At 36.4% G+C, this 27241-nt stretch overlaps 1 protein-coding gene across 1 annotated transcript in view; it reads right to left on the bottom strand.

Moving 5' to 3' along the window:
• ATP10B (ATPase phospholipid transporting 10B (putative)) overlaps positions 1-21345 on the bottom strand; it is a 216125-nt gene extending 194780 nt beyond the window's left edge. The window contains exons 1-2 of the mRNA XM_067005484.1: positions 21111-21345; positions 18928-19028 (exon numbers count right to left, since the gene is read on the bottom strand). The gene's annotated coding sequence lies outside the window, so the exon portion shown is untranslated. The remainder of the gene's footprint in view (positions 1-18927; positions 19029-21110) is intronic.
• Between the last annotated feature and the right edge of the window lie 5896 nt (positions 21346-27241).

The raw sequence follows: 27241 nt of genomic DNA, 5'->3' as shown, positions 1-27241 counted from the left end.
GAGGCCGAGCTTCACCACAACCGCTCTCTCACTCCCCCTCCTCAAAGAGGAACGGGGAGAAAATACGATGAAAAGGGCTCAAGGGTTGAGATAAGGATGAGGAGATCGCACAGTAATTATCGTGATGGGCAAAACAGACTCAGTGTAGGGAGATAGTAAGATTTATTGCCTATTACTAACAGGCTAGAGAAGTGAGAAACAAAGGAAAGAAACCAAAAGCACCTTCCCCCCCAGCCACCCTCTTCCACCTCCTCCCCCCTGAGCAGCGCAGGGGAAAGGAGGTTATGGTCATTCTCCAGCACTTCTTCTCCGCCGCTTCTTCTTGGTCACTCTCATCCCCTGTGCTGTGGGGTCCCTCCCACGGGATGCAGTCCTTACTGAACTGATCTGGCGTGGGCTGCCCACAGGCAGCAGCTCTTCAAGAACTGCTCCAGATATGGGTCCGTACCACGGGGTCCATCCCTCAGGAGCAAACTGCTCCAACCTGGATCCCCCACGGGCAGCAGCTCCTGCCAGGTCACCTGCTCCTGCATGGTCTCCTCTCCACAGGCTACAGGTCCGGCCCGGAATCTGCTCTGGCAGGGGTCTTCCACAGGCCACAGTCTCCGTCAGTGCAGGTCCACCTGCTCCACCATGGTCTCCTCCACGGGCTGCAGTGTGGAACCCTGCTCCACCGCGGTACTCCATGGGCTGCAGGGGGACAGCCTGCTTCACCATGGTCCTCACCACAGGCCGCAGGGGACTTCTGCTCTGGTGCCTGGAGCACCTCTCCCCCTCCTTCTTCACTGACCTTGGCACCTGCAAGGCTGTTCCTCACTCCTCTCACTCTCCCAGCTGCTGTGTGGCGCAGCGTTTTTTTTCCCCTGGCTTAAATATGCTCTCACAGAGGCACAAAACATCACTTATTGGCTCAGCTCTGGTCAGCAGTGGGGCCCTTACCAAACATGGGGCAGAAGCCACCCCTATGGCCCCCTGCTACCAAAACCATGCCACGTAAACCCACTACACAGGTGCTACAATTTTTTTTGGGGGGGCGGGGGGGGGGAAATCAGTCACTGCCAATGGAGATAAACAGGCAGTTTGGGATGTGGATTGGTACAAGTGAAAAACGTATCTTCTACCAGAGACTTGCAAACACTATCGGATTACTCAAGAAACACACCCTCTTGAGGAAAGCCCCATTGTCTACTCTTCTTACGATCTACGGCCTGCTGCATTTGCCCAGAGGGTTCTAGACGCTGGGTACACCTCTGAGCAACCTCATGGTATAGAAATATAGAAGCTGCTGAGAATACTATGGTAGATATTAAGTGTAAGCAACAGTATCACAAATAAGAGTATGTACTTTTTAATTCATTTTAACTGTACTCTAGTGAAAGCCACTAAATCCCCCAATTATTTCACAATATCTGAATGTCAGTCTACAGGGTCTTGATCTTCACCACAGTCTAGGAAAAAGCTGATGTCAGAAATAGCTGCAGTCCAACTGAAGTTGGTCAGTGCCATCACCTGTACTCATTAAGGGACGGGAATGTTTCTCAACCAATCTAGTGGCTCATAAACTAACTTAACAGTAGTGTAAAAGATGGTACTGTGGGGCTGCAGGATCTGAATGCAGATCTTAAATGCGTAGAAGACAGAAAGGTTATTAATGAATAACTCTGGGACTCCATAACTTTCTAGACCAAAAGTGGATAAGACATTCAGGACAAAAACACTTAAGTCAAAAATTAACTTTCACAATGCATTTCATAGGGTCAGGAGCACTCTTCCCTTTCACTGTGAGTAGATTAATATTGTCTTTAACCTAACCAATTGTGTGCTATTTGCTTCACTGATAGCCTTGCATGCTCATTAGCACAGAATTGATTCTCTGTTCTGGCCTCTGTTATTCAATCACTTGTCTGCGTTATCTCAAGAGAACAGGTAATTGTTGTGGCTGAAGGGTCAAGTCTGCATGCCTGGCATATTTAAACATGCCCCTTGCAAGTACTGTCTTCAAGAACATGCAACTTTGAAGTGTTCTTTCTGAGATACTAGATTGTCTCAGGATTATCATTACAATGGCCTCCTCACAATCTGGTGGTAAATTCTGCTTTTGTATTGAAGTTCTAGGAGGGAAAAAAAACACAAAAAACAAAATAACATGTAAATCTGTGTTTGGGCCTAAGTTTTTTGGGGTCTTTTTGTTGTCCTCCTCCCACCCCCAAATAATTTGATCAACAAGGCTGTCCACACACAGACCTCATTGAAGGCAGTTCCAAAGTCATACAGTATTCAAAGGGGATAGAAAACAAGGCAGCCTCTCCACAGAGCACCTTAATTTCTGCAACATGGCTTCTCTAGCTGACTGCAAGGATGAAGAACAGCAATACTTTTAAATTCTAAACAGGGAAGAAAGAAGTTTAACAAATATAGTTATTACACAATTAATAAATGCCATTTTCAGTTTGACATCGGCAATTTAATTACGTGCCAGAAGTTGCATAAAATCCTAACTTTTTAAGAAAGTTATTTTGTTTCTGGTTCAACCTTGAATGAGAAGAGGGTTATGCACAGGCAACCTGTAGTTTATAATTGGAAAACTGCAGAGTATGCCAACCACCAGTTTCCCCACCTGCATCAACAGCACAAAAAACTCCACCCTGTACCCCCCCCAACACCTCATCCTCCTCCCTTAAACCCAGATGTGAGATTCTACCTTGTTTCATTTATTGCCTGGATACGTACATTTCCATGAGGCAGGCAGAAAGGGATTAATCATTTGTCATTCTTGATGTTTCCATAAAGAATAATAATTAAAAACCAAACAAAGTCACAGAAACAAGGAAAAACCCACCACCTACATACACAAACAGAAAAATGAAGCTAATGCAAATGATGAACTGTGCTAAAGGCAGAATGTGAACCCACAGTAAAACTAACTTGAAGCATTCATAAATTTATTCATATGGATTGTTTCATATCAACAGAACTTTTCCCCACTAATTCCAAAGTTCTTTGAAGGCTAAGAAGTCATGTCCTTTACTATACCAATTCTGTATCAATTTATTGTTTCAGATTTTCCCCTTCAAAAAGTTAATGCATAAAGATCATATGATCTGATAAAAGAATCCATTTCAGATGTCATTTCCCTCGATACCCTTTAATCATATTCTTATCACTTCAATCCTCATATGAATTAGCATAGGTAAACACAACAATGAGCAAAGACTGTGCATAGTGCTCAGACATTTTGGCTGCTTAAATTTGTCCTTCGGTAATTAACTCTTAACACCTTAGTTAAAAGAAAGAATATATTCACTCTCCAAGAACAATTTAATATTATACAGATGATTTTCATTTTAAAGAATTTGTTGTCCTTGACTAACTAAACAAGATACGTGAGCTTTTCCAACCAGATCCACAGAACAAAATCAATGGCCATTACACATAGGTTGTTTTACAGAAAACAAACTGTATGGAACAAGTTACATGAGACAGCTGGCCAGATCTGACAACTCACTAACATATTGATGGGGAAGACTCACTGTCCCTGACCCTTCTAGCCACATCTTATCCCAGCCACGTAGTCCTGCCTCATCCTCATGGTCATGATGTCTTACAACTGAGCTGATCCAGCTCATTAACCCAGAAGAAAATTCTCTAATTTGTTTTGCTGGTTTAGTAAGCCATTTCAGATCATGGAAAGGTCCGATGAATAGCTGAGCTGGCAGAACAGGGCACTTGAGGTTTTGAAAAAGACAGTTATCAATTATCCAAAAAAAACGACCCAAAAACAGTTCCTAATAAATCATGGCATATTTGTCAAGAGGTTGAGGAAAATAAAAAACTATTGCTTTTTAATTTTATGCATACATATTCTATTTTATTCAGTAACATAGCTCAAAAAATTTACAGCAACTTATAACAATGCAGATAATGATAGAAAAGCCTAATTATAGCTATCTCATGGAGAAAAACAAGTAATAACATTGTAGAAAAAACATACTAAATGCTTTCTTTAACAACAAATACTTAAAGTATTCCAAGGGCAATCTGGTCAAAGTAGAAATTTCTCCTATATTGTACAAGTCTAAGCAGATGCTTTCAAGACAGATATGTAAACTTAATAGACAGAGTAACATCTGGGCAGCAGAATCAATTCACAGCCATGTAGGGACATTACTGCTGAGCTAAAACATGGCAGTTTTTATTATGAGGGTGGGAACTTCAGCTGACTTTTACTTTGAAATTTTAGGTAGTATGAAGCATGGTTGTTGCAACCGCTACAATATTTGTTGGATAAACCGTTTAGAACTCCCTAATCGTCAACACTACCTGAATTAAAGAGCTGATCTACAGAACAGTAGATCTAGAACCGTAACACTACACTTGTAGAGTCCTAAACCCACACAGAAGTTAGTCACTTCATAAAAATAGGATTTTTAACCCTTCAGCAGAGCTTATTCTTCTAAAATTCATGGTTTAAATGCAATCCTCACTAGCTTCTGAGAAGTGACAAGACCTTAGACCGAAAGGGTAGCTAACATTATCAGAGGCACCTTGAAATCATGGTGAGCCTCATGCGGTCATCTATTTCTGCCTGAAAGATTTGTATGGGGAAAAACTCAGTTCGTCAAATCATGCAGCCCTTTGCTTTATAGGCAAGTTTAATCAGACATGATCCTAATGATACATTTCAGAATGTTATTTATGTTGAATATTCTACTGTTAGATCTTGGAGATAATAGGGCAAGCAACACATTTAGAGCTTTGTAAATTGTTTCTGTCACCCAGATTAATTTATTTGGACAAGAAAGCCCTTCCAGTGTTAGTTTTCAACATCAAAATGGCTAAAACACATCACTGAAGCCCTTGGTGTAAAGTCTGTGCCACAAAGCCAGATTATATCACTGTACAGTTATCACTCAGCTCTGGTATTTCTGTCGTGGATCATTAACCAGGTGCTAAGGGGACAAATGGCAGCATTTGTCACTTGATAGCTTGCACCGGTTTTGTGCAAAGAGCTTATTTTATCGAAGGTTCACATTCTACATGTTTATGACAATTCTGTAAACACATTAAAGTACAAAGTTTTAGTGGAGAAGAAATGACTATGTACAATTATCTCCAAGTTTAAAACCCTAATGGCAATTTATTTGCTATATTAGCAGTTTCCAGGTGTAATTTACTTTCCTTCAACCTCATCTTTTCCTTTTCATTATACTAATTCACTCATTCCGGAAGAGCAGTATTTTACAGCATAGCCAAACATTTTAAAGTAATAGCTGCTGCCAGTTTTCAGTGGCTGCACCAAAGTGCTTTAATTCAAAGCATTGTATGATAGCATGCAAGTCAATGCCAAAGTCTTTTCACTGCACAACCATTACAAACAAATGGAGTTAAACAGGCTGGAACAGAGAGAACTAGATTGGTTTAGAATGCCCAACACAGTGCATACTTCCAGGGGCATGACATTGTTACACTCTTGCACAAGAGAACTGCATCTACAGTCAGAAGATATTGGAACAATGTAATTTTTGTCTGAATTACTTGAATGCCACACAACTGGGAGAAAGCTGATCTAAGTTGTTTTTTTTTCAATTTATTTTTATTTTTAATACCCAAGATCATGATGGATTTTAGTTATACTTTTGCTTTATATATATTGCTTGTGTTTTTACTAGAAGAGAAACATCTCCCTTCTCTTCAAGTAAATAGGACAAGGCGTCAAAAACAAAACAAACCCCAAATATTTTATTGTGATTAAAGTAGCTAGCAGCTAGCCAGATTAAACCAAAATACTTTGAAGCAATTAATGTAATTGATTACTCAGAATCAGAAGACAGTAAATAATTACTCAACAGGTTCCAAAGGTGAACATAATTAGAATAATTAACTATGTCAGGCAATAAATTGTTCTGCTCAGTACTGGTCCAATAAAATAAAGAATCTTTAAACAACGACTAGCAAGAAAACTACTTGTTCCAAGTATTTTCCAAGGCCTGGACTATAGGAATGTAATGTATGAAAATGTTTTTTTTTGAGCAATATCTTTTTTTTTTTTTCCCTGAAGGTTACAAAATAACCTGAGAAATAAGTGGTTGCAACCCATGAGGATTTGAATAATTAGTTTAGGTCAGCCTATGTATTTGTAACAAGCTTAACAGCTTTCCTTCGAACAATCTCAGATTCATTAGTTAAAAGCGAATTTCTGGGATTCAATACAGAAAAAAATATATTCTACAATGGAAAAAGGAAAAGGGCAAATACATTCACTAAGGGGTTGACACATTTTTAATGGAGTCTTAAATAAGATGACTTAGAATGGTGGTCTACATAGGCACTGTGTCGAGCACATGCAGTGAAAATTAGCCTCTGTTTGAGCAGGAGTTAGTTACTAAAATGTAGGCACATAGTTGCCCATAAGTTAGCAAAGACAGCCAGATTTTTGAGGTGTACTCTGCTGTTCCCTCTGCATTCTGTGTGGTAAACACTACATGAAACAGCAAATAAATAGGAAGGTTGAACAAAATTTACCAGACAGTGAACCTAATGTAAAGAAGCTGTAGTATGATATGGTTATGATATCAGACAGAATCTGTAATTTAACATTTAATTTATGACTATATATTGAGATAATGAAATCATGTTAGTCTTGGGGTTTTCCTGTTGTTAATGTAAAGGGTATACCAGCAAGACTGAGTACAGCAGGCGTTGTTGTTTAACTTGAGATCATAAGCACTTGGAAAGTTTTTTTTCATCAAATAGCAGACCTACCTACCCCCAAAAAAGGATCTCATCTCCCTCCCAGGCCAGGTGGGTAAGAAATCTTGCTCTTCCACAATATTTTCTATAGCTGCTGATGCTTAGAACACACACAAAACCAGGTTGCATTGAGAACCATCCTAACAATCCCACTTTTTCTATACATCTCCAAGGTCCTGTTCCTCTCCCTCCCTAAGAGGATATTGCACAGAATTTAAATAAAAAGTTGGGAAATGGCAAGGTACTTGTCTCTAACATACTCAGTAAACTCTCAGATGGAGAGGAGTATTACTTGCATGAATTGATTTTAGCAGTCATGATGCAACTTTGACATTCCCCATGGGGAGACTGGGTTTTGCAAAATATGTGAGCTTTCATTCTCCAGTTAAGGTGGAAGTCTAATCTAAATAATATAATATTGACTTCACTTATATTGACTAGAACTTTCCTTACTGTGACTTGAATACATTAATTAAGCAATAACAGAAGCAGGAAAACCAAAATGAAACAAAAAACACCTTAAAATATAAATCATAAGTTTCCTCAGTGATCTAATGTGGACAATACTTGCAAGAGAACAAAGTTAACAATCAGAAAACATCAAATGAGTGAGTTCATACAGTGTATTTTTGTCTTCTCTTCAAGGCTCAACATTATTTGGGAAGAAAACAGGAATTTAGTAGCTTCTGGAGCAGCCCTGAGATGCTGAAAAATTGTTATAAAGAAAACTGAACACAGAAAATCCTTACAGAGGAGAAAGTCTAAGGACTACATTTTTTTTTTTCCTGCAGAAAATGGTAAAGGAATACCAAGGCAAGGTAGACAGACATACTGTACAAGCAAGTTCTGGGACAGACTGCTAATGGCTGACCTAAAGACGTGAAATTATGAGTAAGATGCAGAGGCAACAAGCAGGTTATGGGAGAATTGGCTTATTGAATAGAACAAACTGAAAAAGCAAGTACAATATAGCAGGGAAGTGCAAAAGGCATAGCTAAAATTGAGTGGGAGAGGGAGACAATCACACCAGCTTCACAGAAGAGGCAGGTCTATGAAGGTCCTACTTATGGAAATTTGAACGCTTATCAAGGAAACAGCAGCATGTGCTTTATGCCAGGTGCAGATTTTAGGTTGAAGGAAGTCTAAAAGAAAACACAGTGGGGGAAATGTCTTTTGTTTGTCATCAATAGTGGTTAACAGATTCCCAGAAGAATTTAAAGAGGATTATTGCAGGCTTGTGACATTCAGAAACGAAAGTTGTGATTAGATTCAGGGGAAATAGTTTGAAAATGTAAAGAGAGGATAATTGTCTACATCAGGGTTGTGCTAGAACACAAGAAAGGAATAAAGATGCTCAAGCATTCCTTACGTAGCATGAACATAAGTGCAGATGAAACATGTTGGTTCTGGCTCAAGTTATAAACACACTTAAGGAAAATGCTGCCTCAAGTTTTGATTTTGACAGTAAGGATTTCTTTGTTAAAGACAGATAATTAAAGGAATTGTGGTGTTATGGGAGTGAATTTCCAGATATATTTGGAAAAAAATTACACATGTTAACAGTAAAGTTGGGATACCCAACTGAATTATTTCAGTAAATTCATGGAAATAACAAGTAAAAGCGATTTCAAAGTTGATTTTTGATAATGAACAAGGAGATCCCCCCATAGCAAACTTTGGATAAAATAAATCTAAGTTCATGAGGGAAAAATTAAGGGAAGAATAAGCAAATAGAAGAAGCTAGCAATGAACTTATGTCAAGAGTGCAGAAAAATGCGCAATTAAATTAGTGCAATCTACTCAGAGACGTTTAATGAGAAGGAGATGGGAAGTTTCCCTAGAACCCCTAAAAATTTCACGTAGATTATGTGACACACTAACCAGTCAATCATCATCTATTATACTTTTTCAACAAGAGGTTACATACTATTCAATAGATCAGCTCTCTCATTCATGATTTCTTTTTGAATTTATGGATACCACTTCTAGCTACAATGTAGCTAGATGATTTGTACTTCTATTGTAAGGAACACAATAACTGTCAGAAAGTGAGACCTAGCTGTCCATCAGAATCAATAACAGATGGTAAAGAGCATAAACAAAAAAGCAATGGAGGAGTGATTTGTCTCTGGTACATTCTCACTCTGTACTGAACGCACAAGTCTACCTGAGATGGAAGATGCATTCAGATCATATTATAGCCATGGGGGAACACGTCTTGCATGAATTTGCCTAAGCTCATTTGAACTTTACTACATTTTTCTGACAATATTGTTTGCAATGAGTTTTACAGAGTTATGAATTGCATAAAAAACCAAAACAGCAACATGTTAAGATTCTGCCTGCTAAATGCCACTCAAAGAAACTAATGGGAGGAATAATGAATAATCTTTCTCCTTTTCATTTTCCTCACAATAGTATGCAGATATGAAAGTCATTTTCCACTGACTTTAACCCCATCCTTTTGTGGAGATAACAAATGAGCATGAAAAGAGCACTTGTTTGCAATGATCTGACTTACTGCACAAATAATTTCAAACTGAAAAGTGAAATTCTAGATAAAGAAATATGAGTTTACAGGTTAATCTTATTTATAGCTATAATTTGTAATGCCTTGTTGAGGTAAGTTATAACCTTTTCCATGTGGGTGTACTGAGGAATCCACTTGACATTTCCCATTTCTTTAAGTTGTTATAACAGTAAATTATCCAAATCCAGAAGTAGGATTCTGAAGAGCAGAATATACACAGTGATTCTAAATAACTGAGTAGTTTTCTTTGTTAGCGTACAACTTTTAAATTTTAATATTTCAAAGGCTGGCATAGTTTAATTAATATAGAAAGGGTCTTCGAAGAGATTGTAAAGAAAGAAAGCTTTACCCATATGCTGAATGTGCTTATACTAAATATGAAATATCTAAAAGTGTATAGTTTTCAAGAATTCTGGAAAATCCTATGTTCTAATAAAATGCAGTCTAATAATTAAGTCTAAACAGACAAAGTCTAGAGAAAAGCTGATGATTATACAACATGGCCCTCCAGTGAATTTGGGATCACAAGTAATTACTGTTATCAGGCTTGGCATTCAAGACAATCTGATAGGCTCAGATAAGATTGTTATCAGGCAGAAACAATCTGATAATTTGACTGTTGGATCATTGCAAGTAAACAGCAGAAGCCTTTCACAGGCATCTTTTCCTTCAGAGGTCTAATTCCAGAATAATTTCTCCAACTAACTAGAAACGTTTGATACTGCCTAAAGGTGCAACTCTAAAAATTTGTGACTTTCCATTATAGGGTGAAATAATCATTCTTCATATTTGTTGTCATTTAACAAATGTCGCTGATCAAAACAGTTATTGACATGGCTAAAAATTGCATCTTCTGAAATCTTTCTGAAGTGAAAACTGTAGTATATTAAAAACGGTATCTCTAATTTCAGGAAAAAAAAAATCACAGAATCATCCAGGTTGGAAGAGACCTCCAAGATCACCCAGTCCAACCCCTGACCTAACACTAACAAGTCCTCCACCAAACCATATCACTAAGCTCTACATCTAAACATCTTTTAAAGACCTCCAGGGATGGTGACTCAACTACTTCCTTGGGCAGCCGATTCCAATGCCTAACAACCCTTTCAGTAAAGAAGTTCTTCCTAATATTCAACCTAAACCTCCCCTGGCGCAACTTTAGCCCCTCATCCTGTCACCAGGCACGTGGGAGAATAGACCAACCCCCACCTCGCTACAGCCTCCTTTAAGTTATCTACATGTCAGATAATCCATAAAATAAAGTTAATGCAATATTTTCAGTGTTTTAACATCACTCAGTCATGTCTTCAGTTTTCTACAGGTAAAGTCAAAAATAAAAAATAAAAAATCAGCTTTCATCTTGAACTTCAAAAATTTTTAAGGAAGGATAAATATTTTTAGCATTCAAAAAACTCCTTTATATGTTAGTACTGAGCTTCAATGAGGAGTTTCAAAAAGATGTATAAATCACAGTCACCATGGAAAAATATAAGTTAATATGGCCGAGAGAGAAAAAAATAATCTGTATTTATATTCAGTAAAGGCAATCATACTGAAAAAAGAAAGTCTGTACATAATTGGGGACAACAAATCTTGTACCTATTTGCAAAGTAATATGCCTCAAAAAAAACAACCAAACAAACATGATTTGAAACACATTATCACCAAGCACAGAATATTTCTTTAAATTACTATAGAACACACTTCCATTATTTTTCTATAATATAAGACAAACAGGAGGAAAACTTGGGGTGAGTTTAGAGGAAAAAGGAAGTAAAAAACCCCACACTGTACTTAAGAGGTCAACGGAGTGGTTTTTTTTTTTTTTTTAAAGTTTGGGTAAGAGAGAACTAAGAATAAATAACATATCAGACAATAACATGTCTTTAGGCTATGAAATCCAAATAGGAATTAACACTTACTGTGGTACGCAATGCATAACTAAAGACAGCAGCATAAAATTATGATAAAGAAAATGCAGGCTATATAGATAGAAAAAGCTTACTGACAATAAAATATTATTTCCCAAGAGAAGCAATAGGAACTACATATCAAGAAATTTTAAACTGTTCCACTCCGAAATTTTAAAAGAATATATTACATAAGAGTTTTGCCTGATGATACATACTTATTAAAACTATACTTATTTTGACTAAAGTATAAAAAGGCTCCAGAAAATTATTCATTTAATTTATTTTCCTTAACTGAAATTAATTTCTTAGTTTTTAAGAAAATTATCTTGTTCCCAACTGGTTTGCTTCATAATCTGCTTAGCAAGACAGCTGTCAGGGTCTATAACAGCTTTACAGTACATCCAAGTCACAAATGTTTCCCAACAAAAACATGATCCCAATGCCAGTAATGAGTGAATGACTGAGTATAGAAGGGGCATCTGGACTTTTTCTGGTCCAATCTCCTGTTCATAGCATGGCCCACACTGAAGTTTTGTCAAGTTGCTCTCTCATCCAGTGGAGTCCTGAATATCCCAAAGGATGGATATTCTACAGCCTCCTTTGCCAACTTGTTATAATACCTCTTCCCATCACACTGAATTATTTTTCTGGTCATTATCTGACTCTCACTTGTTGCAACTTGTGTCCATTAACTCTTTTTGGAATCACACAGTGAAGGGACAAAAATCTCCTTTTGTCTCCTCCATAAACTCCCATTAGGTAGCTGAACTCCACCACTTTTTATTTCAAAGATAATATAACCCCATGTCAAAATTTCATTGCATGATAAGGAACCTCAAAGAACCTTAGCCCCCTTTTTGCAGTTGAGCTCCCAAAAGTCCATGTGTGTCAAATGGGGAAAACACACCTCTGCAAAACAAAATCTCAAGAAAAAAAACACACAAAAAAAAGAAAAAGAAACAACACCATCCCTGCTTCCATGACAGAATCCATGCCGCACTAGAGGTCTTAGGTACTCTGTCCCTAATCATCATTTGAAAGATTTACAGTTTTTATTTGGCAGACAAGTTTCCAAAATACCTGGATATATTCTTTTACCCCAGGAGTCATTCATCTTTTATCAGGGTGTATAGTAAACAGCGCATTACACACACCCTGAATAGAAAGCCTGGATCGATCTCCTAAAATCAGGATAGCCAGTTTTGTAAGTAACTGGAGATCAGAGAAAAGGAAAGCTCACAAAGCAAGATGTTTTCAGTTTTCCAAAATCTATCTTGCTAAAAATAAAAACAGATAAAATTCTAGACTTCTACCCACATGAGGTAGAAAATACCATCATTAAGAAAGTGAAAACATTTTTGGGTAACAGAAAATAAAGCTTAAATTCAAGAGTTGTTTAAACAGTTATTTTTCCAGAATACAATAATTGAAATAATCCAGTTAGGGGCCCACATACTCAAATATTTTGCAGTTATTTAGCAAATTCAAAAAGGCAGCAGGAGACAGAAGATTGGTGCATTATGAACTTACACTGTTGAATTTAATATTTTATCCTGCTGAGTGCATTGGCAAGACAAGTTATTTGTTCAACTACCAGAAGATAACAGGATGAAGTTAACATGAGATCTTGTGGAAACATTTATTGATTACAATAATTTGAAACTATTAATGAAGAGACTACACTGCAATATACTTCACTTCATAGTAATACTGGGCTAACTTATGACTCTACTTACTGTAGTATGGACAATCAAAACCTGGCAGCATTTTACTGCAACTTTTTGAACCAATAGCCTCATATTTTACATATAAACATAATTCAACGAATTAGTAACATAATTCCCTCCATTGTGATCACCTAGATTTTCAAAAACAGGAGTACATATAGACTTTTTCTGACAAGCTTTTGAACAAAAGTAGTTTTGCTTTTAGGTTTGACCAATATCAGCTTGGTATCAATTATTCATGATATTCCTGGAAGACAAACTGGATAATTGTGATTTGTCAGAGAAGTCCCATATTTTGACTGTTTTCTTCCCTAACTGGTTGCTCCTGTGCAACCAATGCCCAGTTGTATAACGTGAACTATCCTGCTTTTCTCAGGAAGATTTTTTTCTTTTCAATTTTATTAATGTTATTATGTTGAACTACACAAAGAGACAAGCAGATGATCAGACAAGATTCATGAGAGAGTAATTTTGTTGTGCAAAACATGATTGTGAGAGGAAGATGTGAGGAAGAACAGAAGACCACTGACTGTCCTGCAAAGAATAAGCACAACCTACAAAGAATCCTGCATAGCTGGCCTATATAGTAACCTCTGAAAAAAGAGAGACAAAAACCTGAAATAGCCATTGTATTGAACAAATGATCTGCCTATTTCTTGATTAAAGCCTACTAATAAAGAATGATTGATCTAATACTGAAAACATAGAGTGAATATTTACCTAATTATCAAAAGTAAATGATATCTCGTAAGTTCTAAGTATCTGCAACACATTGATTTAATTTCAAAATAGAACTATTAGGTGATTTTATAACTGCTTCAAAGGCCTAATCAGGTTTTAGAAAAATACATCATACTATTGTTTCCCTCATTTTTGCAGGTGAATTGTCTGTTAATTTTGTTAGTTCAACGGTTAGCTGGAACTCATTTTATGTGCCACCTTAGCAGATAAAAAGGAAAAAAGCCTGCTTCAAAAATCAGAGAGCAATTGACTTAAAATAATGAAATACTCATTAGGAGCCAGTGTTCAGCACAATTCACTGTATGGGAAATCATATTGGCGCATCATTCAAATGTCTTCACTGACTGACTGGAACACTAGGGGAGAAGGTTACTTACATGGATTAACCTGTTACCTGATTTCCTTAGGTTATCTCTAACTGTAATGCGAAAAAAAATTGCCTTCTTTAGGGAAAAAAGTCAGAACCAAAATTACTTAACTCTAGTAGAAGGAAGAGGGGAAGAGGGTGGTGGGGGTGTGGGGTTAGCTTCACTAGAAAAGCATTAGAATTGGCTTTTGCAAAAAACTCACCCTGCATTTTCAACATTGCTAGTACTGTGCAAAATAAATACTCCAGTGCCTTTTTTGAGTACTTGGTTTCCTCAATGAAGCTAAAGAATCCTTTTGTGAACATTTGGAAGAATTTGAAAAAATTAAAGTAACAATTACTTAATTACATAATTGATTTGTTACTGTTCTCAAAGTGAAAAAAAAGTACATGCTCACAATATGTAAAAGAACCAAATACTAAAAGATTGCCAAACATTTTGAGCAATACCACATATAGATAAAAAAAATCTATTATTCGTGTGGTGGAGCTGTATTTTTGATATAGGTTGTAACATTTTGTTTTGTCTGAGTATTTTTACTCAAACAGTTTGAACTTTCATTTGTCATCTGTTATTACATTGCTGCCACCAGTGAGCATTTCAACTGAAATATTCCAGCTTAAGTAAAAAAAGTTCAGGACAAACACTTATCCCAAACTATCAGTTCACAGCCACACTTTTTTTTCAATTAAATATTATTCCCATGATTTTTTTCCCCTTTTTTTCCTTTTTTTTTTCCCCATTATAATGGCAAAGATTATCTATAGAATATAGTTTGCACAACAGCTTGCATGGTGGTGTCTTACTAGAACATAAGTGGATTTCATGCCAGTAATGTAAAAATATCATGTTGTCGTGCAACAAAGCATGCTGTCCTTCAACTCTCATTGTGTTTGCACTGAGCAACAAAGTACTCATTTTTAAATAAGTAGCTTTTCTCTAGTTCCTGACAGGACCTGCTGAAGTTACTGAAATGCCGTGCCCTATGAGGGGCATTCAATTTGGCAATCTAATTTTCAGGTCAACTGGTAAGTTTCTCTAACCTTCCTTGAACTGTAATGACCTTCCATGACAACCATCCTGTAAGGATTGCCATAAATTCATCCTAGTTTAGGCTTGCATAACTGGATGCTCATTCATAAAAGGGAGAGTGTGCTTTGCACATAGATGATATTTGAAAAGAAGAAAAAGGTGTGTATGTACACAAAACAAATTCAATTTTGAACAGAACTATGATGAATAGAGGGTAGAAAAGGTCCAGGGCAATTGAACAGAAACATATTGGTTGTCATGGTGAATAAAGTCCTATAGTAAGCAAAACATACTTCATTTTATTTAAACAGTTATCAGAAAACAATTAATTTTTCTTCTTCTGGAAAAAAAGACCATAAAAATTAATTTTGTTGACAGGAATACATATGGTGTAATATAAATACCTTCTACCTTAAGGTACAGTATTTATCACAATATTAAAATAAGCTTAGGTAGAATGCCACCAACAGAGACTGCTGGCTCAGTATGTTAACTACAGTTAAATATAGCATGAGAGTCTCGTATATCCTAGGTAACAGCTATTAAGCCTGAAGCCATAATATCTTGCCATTCAAGTTGTCAGCAGAGAGCATCAAGCAAACCGTTTGTCTGACAGGTCTTTTGAAACAACACTGTTAAATGTGAATACCATACACAGTTCAGAACATTGAAAATAATATTATTTTACAGAGGATAATTTCATCAGGGCAACTACACAAGCAAATGATGCAGCACAACTGCATTCCGTATGCCCATAAGAGAGCTAAAGCAGTTTCCACACACTCTTACTCCTGTGCTAAGATGATTCTTGCTGCAATTCCTCTCTCTACTTTACCTTCTAGTTCAAAATGTCCAACAATAAAAATATTTCTCTTTGACAATCCTAGAAGCTAAACCAATTTTTAAAGTGCTACAAGAGTATCTTTTATTCCGCACGGTTTTGTACTTCAGCTTCATGCCTTTGTGGTCAAGAATACCTGTTGCACAAATGTCTCATTCTTCAGTTTCTTCCAGCTGTCACTTCCCAGACAGGAGCATATCAGATACAGTGAATGGCCAAATACAGAATACTTAACTAAATCTTTATGTAAGTAACATGCGTTGTATGAAGTCATTAATTCCCAGTATATGACAGCCATAAGCTTGCTGTTATTTTATACTGCAGCCAGGACATGACTGTGCGGAACATGAATTCATTTGAGTTCACATTTGGATAGTTACTCTAACTATGGAGGGTGCTCTAGTTCCTCGTGAAAAGCAACGCCTTGCAGGGGACTGGATAACAGGCTGTGTTTTAATCCAAGTTTTGAGAGCACAGTAGGAAATACAAATAAATGACTTAAACCAAAAACATCTGGAATGAAAGTTCTGAGCCACCATGCTCGGTTATCTGGCAGTGTTAGTTTTCTGTCATGTATGAGCGCACCAAATTACTTTTACTTTGGAAGAAACTGATGAAAATGTTAGTCTGTATGCAGTTATGGCAGAACTTTCAAAGAAGTCACTTGTGAATGTTGTTTGCATACCTTTATTTTTCCCCCCCCTCTGATCTGTGTTAGTTCTCTTTCACACTGCTAATTAATGGTAAGCTTTTACTTTTTCCTCTGGTCTTACTCTTTTTAGATTAGATTTAAAAAAGACTTGCAAAAGTACTGTGCAATACTAGTGGTGAGCACACGTTGTAAAAACAGACCATTAACAGGAGACGCACAGGTGCATTGCCAGTGAAAGTTGCACTGTAACGTAGCAACAGGAACTTCATTGGTTGAAGACATTTTTGACAGTAAAGCCAAAAATACAAAGGGTGAACAGCAGCCAGATGTTCAGCCAGAAAAGAGAATGTAACAAACACTGAGCAGACATTTTTTATGCTGAGGGGATCATGAAGGCAATCATGGTACAAACAAGAAACAGAAACTACTGCTAAATCCAAGAGCAACACTAAGAGTCAATGGTGTTTCTCCCTCTAAGTTTTGCAAATCCAACTCAGAGATATTAGACTTGAACATCGTTCAAATAAATTAAAATACTTTTTCTTTTAAGAAAGAAGACTCTCTGGCTGCCTCTTCCCTTTAAAAAGGAAGGGCCACCCCCAAACTGCCCAGGAAACATATTTAATGAAATATATTCTGGGCATGAAAGGGAATGAAAAAAATCTATACAGTATTTTCTCAGCCCTCCCCCTCCCCCCCCTTTTTTTTTTTAGACTTGCAGACATTTTAAAGTAGGCTAAGAGCTAAAATAAAAACAAAACCAAAAACCACATGAAGCAAGCAGTTGATTAGATTTGCTTGAATGGTTGAAGAATTAAGGTAGATTCCAGCCTATCATTTCATGTCATCCCACTGGCTTGTGAACCCCTGAGAGTAGAGAAAGAGGGAGATCTAATTTAATAATAACAGATTTGACACAGAGACACATGGGATGTAAGAGTCAAATGGCAAGACAACATTTTCATGGTGGCTTCTGATCTTAATATCTTTCAGACCTCTTTCAAAACAAGCTGCTGAACAGAGAACACTACTATCTACTTCTTTCTCCAAGTTGCACTTTAGTAGCTCACCAGGTTCTCAGATATCCTGCTCATACCTGTGTATAACAGCCCTAACTCTGTACATAAAAAATAAGAGTTTGGAAACCAACACCGTAACTTAGAGCCTGCCTGCTGAATTGTTAAAATACTATTCTGCTGCTACCGTAATTTCATTTTGTGGAAAAAGTGAAAATAGCAGATTTATTCTGAATATTGGAATACATATCAGTATATTTGCATGTTATTAATTTAAGAACTATTTTAAGCAATATAAAGCAATAGCAGAGTGAATGAAAACCTTTAAGGTGCTATAGAAATGGTAGAATTTATACAAGGCTGGACCTGCCAAGATCCACAGGCTTGGTTTGGATTTGCTCCTTTTTAAAGATCACAGATATTTTTTTCCCTGTTCCTGTAAGTGCCAAAAAAATAGAATCGGTATTTGCTTCTGGGTAAAGAGTTAAAAAAAAATAATAACTTTTATTGCAGGGTGAAGTTTTGACTCTCCCATCCTCAGAACACTGATTTCTAATTTCTGTTTAGAAAATAAGAAAAACAAGTGACATATAAAGCACTATTTTTGTCATTAAATATTTAAAATTCAGTCAATTTTTATCATCTACTGTCAATTATAACTTGGTGGAAAACATGCACATGCATCTTGACCACAGTGCTATCCCTTTTAGCAAGCTGCACTTTAGTCAAAGAGCTTTCCTCAGCTCTGTTGACTGAAGGCTGTGTCTGAGAAGTGATCATCTTCATAATCCTATAATCCTACAGACAAATGAGAAGCCATCACTTAGCAGGTAACAAGCAAAGCTTATTGAAACACAGCATGCTTTGGCCACCATCAGTCATAGATTAGAAAATACAATACTGAGAGGCACAAAGCTACTGCACAACCTTGCATATAGTAATACTCATACATCTCAGAGCACTTTTCAGCGATGAGCTTTGTTTTTCAGATCAGTGCAGATTAACCTAACCTAAACTTCAGCTTCTATTTAGGAGAATGGCTTTTTATTTTTACAAGTAGAATTCTATGCTCTGTACAAAAAAAATAAAAACTTCAATTTATGTGTATATACAGTACATTTAAAGCACAAATTGGAAAAGATAATTGACTTTTGTCATGTGTATTCTTGGGCCCTTCAGGTGACTGATCCAAATTGTACATTGCTAAAAGATTAGGTAACTAAGAATTCCCCCCTACAGCACCTCTTCTGTTCTACTAAATTCTGCAAACAACTGTGTTTTCTTCACCAGAAATATACCATTATTCTAGCCATGAGATAACTTACAGCTTCTGCCAACTGTAAACTCATTGAGGTACCTGTTCGAGATGAACAAAGAACATCTTCAAGAACTCACACCATACAGAAGAATTCAGGAAAACAGCACAAAACAAACTAGTCTGATGAATTGAAGTGTTACCTGTGGAAAAGAGATGTGCAGAAAAGAACATGAGTCCAGGTTTAGTTGGTCACTCAGGCTCTGAAAAACCCATATGCTCAAAGCAAAGCAAGGCAACCTCCAAAGACAAGTTTTCATTTCTTTTGTAATTCTTTTAAGTATTAATCTGAATTAACACCATCTTTCCGGTTACAGATAAGCCTGAGAACATGGCTTATATGTGAGCTAAAGAATTTAAAGCACATTACAAATTAAGGTTGGAATTTGCTCATCCTGAACTTATTTGGAAAGACTGTTTCCACTTTTCTACAACATATATTCTCTTTGGTTTTATTCTGTTCACATTTCATTTTCTACAGCACATACAGTTTAAGTCTTGGGGCATTCTTTTCGTGCTCAAGGACAAAGAGAATAAAATTTTATTCTTAGAGAAATGTACAGCCAGGTCGGTTGAAGTATACTAGCCCTCAAGCATTCAGCCCATAGTCTATGGCAAAAACATCTTCAAAGGAAACTGTGCGTGCATTTGCCAAACAGAAACAGCTAATGCTAGGAATTAGAGAGGGAAATTCAAAGCTATAGAACTTCATCCAAAAGAAACAAGGAAAACCAGATGTCTTTGATAAGATAAATGATTCCACCAAGAACACGTGCAAGCGTTAAACTTCAATAAAATTTAAGTTATTGTTAAAGTTACTCAAAATAGGATATGCAGTACTTTTATTAAGCATAGGTTTTGAGGATTGGATTTCAAAAGTTTTGTGAAGGAATGTAATAGCCACAGTAGGATAAAGGCTTGAGATTTTACAGTAATATAACTTTGCTGTTAGATTAATCCATTGATAAAGCTATTTTTACAAGAGGTTTCTGACTCAAGATCTTACTTTTCATCTTAATGTATCTCCCTGATGCACAAAAACTTGCTTGTTAATAAAGACAGCAAATAAATACCCCAGAACTACACAGTAGTCCACAACATACTAGAGGCTTGTACTTGTCCTACCAAACACTGAACTCAGGCTCAGCTCAAAGGGCGCACACCAAGCCTTGCTATAGGAGGCTCAGCTGGCCTAAGAGTCTGAGCTAATGCTGATCAGCTGCACCTATTAGGCAACACCACATTATGGAAAACAGGGGAGGAAATGATAGAATTTTTTTTTTTTTTTTAAGAGGGCATAAATTCAAGGCTTGGTCTAAAGGAGATCAGTTTTGATATTCAGTATCCACCTTTTTTTTTGGATCATTGCAATACCACAACATAGGACATACGTATTTTTAAACTATTCTCTGAAAATAAAACAGTTCAAAGAGACTACTGTCTGCATAAGTCTGGACCATAGCTCTCATTGAAACATACATAAGAATAGTACTTAGAAACTTCACAAGTAATAAACATTGTGCTAATAAGTTAAAAAACACAACAAGAAGGACCTCTGCGGACTACAGTCAAGGCCTACAAGATAGTACACAATAAAAAAAAAAAACCAAAAAAACATAACCAGAACAAGCCATTTCCCACAGGTTACACATCTGCTAAAGAAAATATTTATCCTTCTTAGTTATTAAAATACATACAAAAACAAGTCACCCAGATATTTCTGATACAAACATATTGTTATAATGGTACCCAAGGGCCCAGTAAGCTAAGATCTAGAGGTTGCAGTTAGCAAATGGTACAACTGAAAGTATACGATCACGGGGCTTGCCTTTCTAAGAGTATTCCACTGAACAAAGTGAACAAAATGCTCAGCTTGTTGTAGATTTAAAAAGTGGGGAAGTATAGTAAGCACACAGAACTCAGGAACCCACTTCCCTCCTGCATCCACCCCTCACTTACAGCTTGATCAAAACATTTAAGCTAGTCTATGAATTATTTTCCTAACCAAAACAAAAGAGTTCTTCCCTAGAAGAAGATAACCTCAACAACTCTATCTGAACATTTACAAGCAGTTCACACCAACCTACAGATCAGGATAATCAAGATGCTCTAATCACTGCACCATGAACAGAAGCCAGGGAAAAAAAGTAGCTTTTGACAACCTGTATCAAAATTTCTCAGAAAACATTGCCTGAGTCTTCTTACCTCTCCAGCAGATCACATACCTTCTATGAAGAAAAAACTCAGACTACACATAGCTCTTGTTAAGCTGGACTTCTGCCCCATAATATTAATCTTTTTGGTTGGTTGGTTTTGCTTTTTACCAAGTACAGCTTTTTCTTTAAAATACACCACCTTCATCTTTTTCCTTCTCTCCTGCTTCTCATGAATGTTCTAAACTAAGGCCTATGTTGCTTTTTAAGAGCCCAAGACCCTCCCGCTTCTTACTCAGGAAAGATTAATGGTTAACATGAGCCACCTGCTTGAATTGTCCCCTCTCATTTTCTCTGTCAGGTGTGTGAAACCCAAAGCAAAGAGCTTAAAGGATGGAAATAACCATGGTTATCCCAATATTCATATCTACTTCCGTAATAAAACACGTGACTCATAAGGTAGGAAGGAAAAGATCATCTTTTTAGATTTCTGTATGAACCAAAAGATGTTAATGTCAATATAAAGACAATTTGATTGAGATCTTGAAATTTGGTCAATTATTTGTCTATCACTTCAATGAAAACCATTCTATACACATACATATATTTTACTACACTCTTCCAATATCAGACAGTGCAAAATCTATCCTGTTTTTGTTACGTGTATTACAAACTCCAAGCAACTTGCAATAAACAGTCTTTTACTTGCTTTTTAAACTTGAAATTCTTTTAAGTGCTTCTAACTTAATTTTATTTATTTTTTTTTTTGGCAATAAACTCAATGAGTTCAGTTGTTCAATCTGCAATTGTGCATTTATATCACTGAATTTCAATTGAAATCAACATTAAACTCAATAAAACAATGAATACATCTATGAAGAGCAAAAGTAATTTAAAATCACTGAGTGTGAAAATAGAATAATTAATTCCTTGCTAACAAAAATAGAGGGATTCTACAAAATACAGTGTACAAAACAAAAAATGAAATGTTTCACAAAATAACCATTGTGCAAATGCAGAGTGAATATCAAGTTAAAGAACTGAACTCCATGGAACTGTGAGTATTATTTGCCTCCATCATATTTCATCATCAGGAAGAAAAGCAAAGAAAAAAAAAACAAAACACCAGCATCTTTTCGAGATGCTTTTTGCCTAATCAAACAATGAGAAGTCTTTTTTTTTCCTCTTTACAGAGAAAAGACTGGCCTAGTCTGGCAACAATCAGGCTGAGGTAAGTGAAAATTCTGTCCTTATTTAGAGCCAAATAAGTAATTAATTGAATTGGATCCACATTGCCCACTGTACCTGATTCATTCTGAGTGGAAGAATGCACTCTGTCATTAATTTGGATAGCTATTTATACACCACCATATACTTAAAAATGTAATGTATTCAATACACCATCCTCTGAGCCAGGCAGCTACTTTGTGTTTAGCTCAAAGCAGACTGTCATCATTTGGAAGTACTATAGCTCACATTCCCCAAAGCACTTGGCATGTCTCGTCGGAACCAAATTTTCAATAGACATAAGTCTGCTGTGAGAGAGTACTGTAAAGCTGCTCCCACACACAGTCCAGCTGGGAGATACTGTATCTAAATTCATATTCCACGTTTGGTATCTAAATGGAAACTCATTTGCTCTCAAAAGCTGGTCCCAAAGGGGAAATTAAGATGCTAAAACAAAACCTAGAGCTGCCTTGAAAATCTGCTCTAACTTTTTCTTTTCAAAGAGCTTTGACTCTCATTTAAAACATGTTTTAAATAAAAGAAAATTAAAGACACTGAACCAAACCATATTTTCAGTTTTGGCGTGTAAGTGATTAGCAGTTGTTACAACAATCGTTTAAGAGCTAAGTCTTTTGCCAGAGTCCCCTGACTCTATGAAATACTTGGAGATTGTAGTTTGATAAATGTATCTTTTGGTGACATTGCCTCATTCACACTCTTTTCCATTCATCCAGTCCCAGTCACCACTTCAGCCAGTAAAGCTACAAGTGGAACTGTGTGATGAACCAGACCATGAGAAATAACTTGTACAAAAGAAGAAGTGAATTAGCTTCACAAGTTTCACTATGAAATCTCACAGAAAGCTGTACTGAAGCTCTACTAAAATTGAAGAAATTAAAATTGTCATTGGAAAAGGGGGTTGTTGAGGGCTGCTCATCAGCTGGGATCCACAGCTTTGTGATCAGGCCTCAGATATTCATGCCAAAAGTTGGAGCTAATATTCTCTTGTACTGGATGCTTACAATAAAGTTAATATGATAGGAATGATAACTGGACAGTGAAGTTGAACAAATAAAGGGGCAAAACTGGCAGTCCATCATAAGACATGCAAATGGATCACAGCTGCCAAAAGAGAAATGGTCAGTTACACTCCCCACTCCTTCCTTCCCACTTCCTTTTGGTGGATATGGTACTCTTTTAACATACAACTCGCTAACCCATCAGAAAATGTACCCCATAAAAAAATATGAACTTTTCTGTCAGATTAATGAATCAAGTAGACTCAGCGGAGGGTCAAACACCCACACTGGGGCAGGAAATGGAAGAGAGAGGGTGTTTGTCCAGGAACAGGTAGGGGAGAAAGGAAGAAGTGAAATGCTCCTGTTGGCAGTAGGAATTTGTTTTGTCTGGCCAGCCTCTGTATCTTTTCTCTAGTAGTAGATACAAAGAAACCACAAAGTGAGAACAACTAGATCCTATTTTACCAAGTCAGAAAAAAAGGAAGAGGAAAAAAAAAAAAAGAAAGAAAGAAATATCTGGAGACATAATTTGCTTTTTGCATAAGAAAGTAGAAAAAGTCATTAGGGTAAAAGTCTAGTTAGTAAGCACTTTGCATTTTCATCCACTATAAACAAAAGATAGGAAACATAAAATGTTCCTAGTAAGAGAGTTAAACTGAATTTATACTCAAAGTAGGAAAAAAAATACTTCTGGTTACTTGTATACTATTAACAAGTTTTTTTTCTCAAAAATGTGGCATGGTGGATCATTTAATTGTTGACAACTACCTCATCAGTTCCAGAGACTTGCTGTCATTGAAAAATTGACTAAGACTAAAAGAAATTGAAGAGCACCTAACACATTCTTGTCTACCCTTTTCCACAGGTCCAACTTCAGAAATTAGTACAGACTGCACATTATCTACAGTGATACGAATATTTTTTGATCAAACAGATTGTCAAGAGAGGGTGATGAGGCACCTGCTCCGACATGCTTTAAATGATATCATATTAGTCAATGTGTCTTTAAAAAAAATACTCCAGGTTGCATTCTTCCACTAGGTCTCAGGTTCTTGGCACCTTTGCCTACCTCAGATTCCATGTTCTCACTAATTCTCCTGTTTCTCACTATCATCTACTCTAGTTTTATTCAATGCCTATTTCTAACTTAAGAACAACCTGTCTGTGCATTAGCAAAAGACACTGAGAAGATACAGAGAACACTTTTAACAAAATCAGTGGGTTTTCTTAGGCAAACAGGCTTCAAGAATGGTTAATATAGTTGAAACAAGAATCTATACAGTCTCTGGAGTAATATCTTTCTATATTGTTTAGACTTTGAATCTGATCCTCAGAGACGATAATCATATCACACGGTGATCCAAGACTCTATAAATAATAATGAATTTTCACAATACCCAGCGCCAGCCCTCACAGTATCATCCTGTCTGTGTATCCAGGAATGCTTCTTGACAGCTGGTTTCAGCAACAAATTCGTGTTATTGTATATAGAATGCTACAATGAAGTTGAAGATTTTTTCAGATTTTTTTAAATTTTATTTTTATTTTTGGCTAAAAGCAGATTCTTATGAGAACTGTTAAAAGAAATGCAAAATTTTCAAACTCTTTAAGACCTCTCAAGGTCTTGAGCTGGTTCCCATTACTTATTGCAAATCTATGCTATACTGAAAAACTGGATAGTGTAGCAGCATCCTGCAGCAGAAAAGTAGTGTGACTGCGTTGTAACCAGGGGAATGGACTTTACAGCTGTCAAGCACTAAATTTTTCCTTCGTCAACAGCTCTCAAGACATGCAAGTTGCATTTCCTGTGACTAAACAAGTATGCAGTGAGTGCCAAACCGGATTTTGTAAATGTAAATCAGCATCGATGCTAAATTCAATAGGTACATTAATTTAGCCAATGAAAATTTATCCCATAGGGAGGGCAATGAATCTGATCAAATGCATATTGCACATCTAAGTCAACTATTTTGTCACACTGCCAGTAAAATTTACAGGTTGGGTGGTAAAAATACCTTTTAAAATTATCATCACTTCAGAAAGGAAGTGTTTTGCTCAGCCTCTATACTATTAACACAAAACTTTTCATAAACTAGTATCTTATAAAAATAAAATAAACTGAACTTATGTGCAGGGACATCTCTGGCTTAATCAGTGTCTATTCTGATTAGACATCACTTCAGTCATACATTTCAACCTACATATTCATAATGTACTTATTCATGCTTTGATATTTCATATCAGAAATTTTATATTCTTTCCCATTCTTAAAATAGTATCTTTAAGCTATATTTTGCAACCAAAGCTATAGAAATTTTCCAGAAGAACATGTGTTTTTCTAATATTAAGATTAATAAACTCAGCAGAGCTTAGAGTATACTGACTTCTCAGTTTTAAACTAATAATGTTATTAATAATTCTTATATAACAATCTATTTTTATTAGATTGGCTTTCAGTGATGATTGATATTGAAGTTGAAGTAATCAATGACTTCCAGGAGGAGGCTATGGAAGTCCTCACCTGACACCTGAGGAATCCCAGCTGTCAACCTCCTACGGGCTAATGGCTATGATAGTATGTAGGTATTCAATTGCAGTCATTCTGTTGTCCACATTCATTTTTATCAATAACTTTAAATAACCAGTCTCTGAAAAAAGTATCTGATTTTGACACTTATTGTTGAAAGAAATGATTCCTCAGCAGTTCAGAAGCAATCAGCAGCACATTCTAATGCAACACAGTTATTACTGTGAGTGGAAAAAGGGAAACATCACAGCCACTTTTAAAAAGGGTTGAAAGGAAGATCCTGAGAGCTATAGACTGGTCAGCTTCACTTCTGTGCCATGGAACAGATCCTCCTAGAAGCTATGGTAAGGCTTATGGAAGACAGGGTGATTTGAGACAGTTGATATAGTTTCACCAAGCTTAAAAGTAATGAAGGACAGAGAGACAGTGACTGTAAATTACATCTTTGGCCTTTTTCAACCCATTATTAATTAATTCATGACTATTTCAAAGACATTAAAATCTCCAGGTTCTATTGGACTACGAACGAGCAAGACTATGTAACAAATACTTTTCTATTCATCTATTCAGAATCAGAGCTACTCAGGTTTTCTGACAGACGGAAAATGTTATTGTTGTTTGGACTTGTGAAGCCAACACGGCTCCAGTGAGGGAAATGGAATTGTGTTTCTAATCCACAAAGATGTTATGAATTACACAAGATGTTTTACTCTGAAAGAAATATTGCCAGGAATCATATATTCTGGGGGTTTTGTCCTCCAATAGGATTAAATTAGGATTAATCAATTTTTATTATAAATAATAAAGTAAAAAATCTTGATCTGAAACAATACAGCAGGAAAGATTTTGGTTATACATTTACAGAGCTATTTGCAGTCCATTTTAGTGGCAGTGTTTGTCCCAGCTGTTAAGCTCTGAAAGCCTGTTTCCCAGACTAGTGTTGCATGTACCATTTGCATATACAGTACATCTTCATCAATGTCAAATTCAAAACCAGCCTCCAGAATATATTTTGTACTTTATATTCTAATGGGCTTTAAATCTTTGTTTAAAGGCTTCTGTCTGTTCTTTTTATTTTGGGATTTAATTTAGTCATGGAAGGTTAATTAGTCTTCAGATTTATAATTAGAGCTGTGAGTCAGCTCTTCCTCACCACTCTTCCTGTCCTGTGGTTTAGCTAGTTCTATACTAGAGTCTCAAAAGAAGAGAATGCAATTCATAATTTTATGCAAATATACTATCAATGTTAAAGGAAATGGAGATGGAAATCTTTTAAGTTCATCTGTGCAAGAATTTTACTCCACAAGATTTCATTAGAAGCACTAGAAAAAATACAAAGGAAGAAAGAGGCCCTTGTTGAAATGTAACATCTCATTTATGGCGAACTATTCATATTAGAGAGGACTTCATTACTGAAGAGAGAGCAAGGC

The sequence above is a fragment of the Anser cygnoides genome, chromosome 14 (genome assembly GCF_040182565.1).
Source record: "Anser cygnoides isolate HZ-2024a breed goose chromosome 14, Taihu_goose_T2T_genome, whole genome shotgun sequence".
Classification (NCBI taxonomy): Eukaryota; Metazoa; Chordata; class Aves; order Anseriformes; family Anatidae; genus Anser; species Anser cygnoides.
The sequence above is the reverse complement of the archived record's forward strand: the minus strand, read 5'-3'. Positions and strand labels throughout refer to the sequence as shown.